The sequence below is a fragment of the Henckelia pumila genome, chromosome 1, assembly GCF_033568475.1.
Source record: "Henckelia pumila isolate YLH828 chromosome 1, ASM3356847v2, whole genome shotgun sequence".
NCBI lineage: Eukaryota > Viridiplantae > Streptophyta > Magnoliopsida > Lamiales > Gesneriaceae > Henckelia > Henckelia pumila.
Window position 1 is genome coordinate 155,471,568 of NC_133120.1, and position 3,852 is coordinate 155,475,419.

Genomic DNA, 3,852 nt, shown 5'->3' on the forward strand with positions numbered 1-3,852 from the left:
CACGTTCCCAAACCGGATATGTATTTACTCGTGGAGGCACTGCAATCTCTTGGCGATCACAGAAACAAATACTTGTTACAACTTCATCAAATCATGCCGAGATTATTGCACTACATGAAGCAAGCCGTGAATGTGTTTGGCTTAAATCAATGACTCGGCATATCCAAACTTCTTGCGGATTATCAGTGGACAAGAATCCAATCACACTGTATGAAGATAATGCCGCATGTGTTGCCCAAATGAAAGAAGGATACATCAAAAGTGACAGAACTAAACATATTCCTCCTAAATTCTTTGCATACACTCAAGAGATAGAGAAGAATAAAGATATTGATATCTGTTACATTCAATCAAGTGAGAACTCATCCGATCTCTTCACAAAGGCACTTCCCACGGCGATATTCAGAAAACACATTTATAATATTGGGATGCGCAATCTACGAAATATGTGAAGAATCATTCATGTTGACATCAGAGGGAGTTTACGTGGCTGCACTCTTTTTTCCTTACTATGGTTTTTGTCCCAATGGGTTTTTCCTAGTAAGGTTTTTAACGAGGCAGTATACAACACGTAATGGAGATAGTCATTCTATCATGATCATCATCACAAGGGGGAGTGTTGAAAATATATATAAATATATATTATTATTTATTGTTGAATGTTGAAGGTTGAAAGTTGAAAATTGAGTTGTAAAATATTGAAAATTAGTGTGTGATGATGTAATTAATGATGTATTAATTTTTGACTAATCTCCAATTGAGATCTATAAATAGGTCTCTCCATTTGTGTAGAAAAACACAATTGTGAAGAGAGAAAAATTTTATAAAGTGTAGAATTTGATAAATTTTGAGTTTTTGAGTTTTTACTTTTTACCGTAAATTTTTACTTTTTCACAACATCAACAATATTATTTGCATGCAGTCTCATTTCTCAGAGTAAATAATTGAGTTTTTATAAGATTAAATAAATTTTAATTTACTCAAATTATGTGCAAATTATCTAAGCTATATTATCAACATATCAGTAAGTGACCATATAATTGACTGTTTACGAGAGAAAATATAAAAAAAAAAATTATAAATAAAACTACATCGGTTAACACAATTCGAAGGATTTGTTTTTGTTTTTGTTTTTGTTTTTCATTTTTGCATTGAAAATACAGATGAATATGTGATTTCAAGAGAGATATCGTTAAAATAATTGTGAAACCAGTTTTATTAATTTGACTCATATATAATCATATTTGATCAATTCAATTGATTAAATTTTATTAAAATCGTTGCACTTGCACAGGGTGGCATGAGTTTGTATTTTCCTTGGCTCCTGGAAGCTGTCGAATTTATTTTATAGTTTGCCTCACATTTTTATTAGCATTTTTTTTTTTTTTTTTGCAAAGAATCTATTATTTTATTTTTATTTTAAAAGTATAAAGGGTACATATCAAATCATCTTTTGTTTATATATTACTTGGATTTGGAAAGGGAGTTTGGTACAGCAAATGTCAAGGAAGGTGAATATTCCAATTATACTTACCCAACCTAATTTTTAAATACAAAAATTATTCTGGCACAGTTTATCGTGTAAATTTTGTGATATTAATAATATTTTGATTGTGTCACCTAGTATTATTTTTTTTATATAAAAAACATTACTTTTTTATTGTAAATATAGACAGAGTTAACCTCGTCTCATAAGAGATATACTATTCTTTATATTATTACTATGTGGAGATTCTATGCTATTTACAAGTAGGGATGTAAATGAGCCGAACAGTTCGCAAGCTGTTCGGGGATCGGCTCGTTAAAAGCTTGTTCGAGCTCGTTTAATGAGGCTCGTTAAGGCAAACGAACCAAGCTCGAGCTTTACAATATTCGGCTCGTTAGCTCGTGAACATGCTTGTTAACAAGCTCGTTAGCTCATGAACAGGCTCGTTAACAAGCTCGTAAGTCATCTCTTAGACGAAAAAATAATAGTATTGATATTTAATTTATAAATTTACACTTTACTTATCAAAAATATTGAAAAATCTATAAAAATTAATTTATTAGAATAAAATTACAAATTTTAATAATAATATTATATTCTTTTCAAATATATAATTTAGTTTTTAGTTAATTTAAGTGCAAATTGCTCAAAATCTCTAATGCAAACATGTTTTGTTCTGCATTCCCTAGCCACTTTTTTGTACCACATTTTTTGTTAATTTGTACCACATCTTGTATGGTTTTGTACCAAATATTGTATTGTTTTGTACCATATTTTATGACTAGAGACCTAAAAGCAAAACATGTTTGTATTTGGGAATTTTTTAGCAAATTGCCCTTAATTTAATGAATATTTGAATTTATAGTTTAAATATATTAAGCTCGTTTAGCCTCAATAAAAGCTCGAATAAGCTCGTGAGTCATGAATATATTCGTTAAATAAGCTCGGACTCGGCTCGGTTATAAACAGGGGCGGATCCAGGATTTAAAATTTGGGGGGGCCGCATATGAAATAACAGCAACGTGCGGCAAGATCGAAGCTACCAATTTCCAACTAGTACTATTAGTTTCGCTCTTTTGATTTGTGTTTTATGCATTATTTTCTTAAAAATTTCTGTTTGATTGTGAGATAGAAAGAAAAAAAATTGAAAAAAAAAATTTGTTCAAGGGCCACAATGATCTTGTCATATTAACGAAATCAAATTTTTACATAATAAAACTCCTTTTTTTTTGTCATGTTATTTTAAATTTTAATTTAAAGTTTAGAAGTATTTTTTTTAACTATTTTTTTACACCTTTTTTAATTAAAAAAAAAAGCGAGTTAAAATAAATTTTAAAAATGCTCCTGCCATTTAGGCTGAGTCCCAATTGTTGTATTGAATGGTTTATTAAAATATATATACATACTTTATAAAAAAATTCATATATAATACTAAAAAATTTTAAAATTTTCGGGGGGGCCGTGCCCCCCCCCCCCCCCAGGTCCCCATGTAGATCCGCCCCTGGTTATAAATGAACCGAGCTTAAACATTCAAAAGCTCGGTTCGGCTCGTTTACATCCCTATTTACAAGATATATGATGGGTCGATCATTTTGCTTGGAAACAAAACAAAAAACAAAACAAAACAAAACCGTGGACTGAATGACTGATAGATGGTCTAAAAAAATGTACACGAAAATACTCAAAATTGTTGAAAAATATATTATTATTATTAATATTATGTTGAATATTGAATGTTGAATGTTGAATATTGAGTTGTAAAATGTGAAAAATTAGTGTGTGATGATGTAGATGATGATGTATTTATTTTTGGACTAATCTCAAATGTGGATCTATAAATAGGTATTCATTTGTGATAAAAATACAATTGAGTTGAGAGAAAAATATTATAAAGTGTAAGGTTTGATATATTTTGAGTTTTGGAGTATTTATTTTTTACCGTAAATTTTTAATTTTTCACAACACGTTATCAGCACGATCGCTCGAAGGTTCTCTATAATTTCCGACGCTCCAAAATACAAGAAGAAGTCAAAAAATATTCAACAAGTAAGAATTTTTATTTTACTGTTTATATATTTTTATTGTGTATATATTAATATATAATATCATGTTATTATCAGAAATGAAAAAAAATTTAGTTTTTTTAAAAAAACTTGTTATAAATCCTGGGAGATAAAAGCCTCTAAGATTTTTAAACAATAACGTGATATGATATATATTTATTATGTATATATACTAACTATATTAATATATAATTTCATGTTATTATATAAAAGGTTGTTTATGACACTGACCTTATAATAACGTGATATGATATATATTATTGTGTATTTATATACTAATCATATTCGTATAATCTCATAATA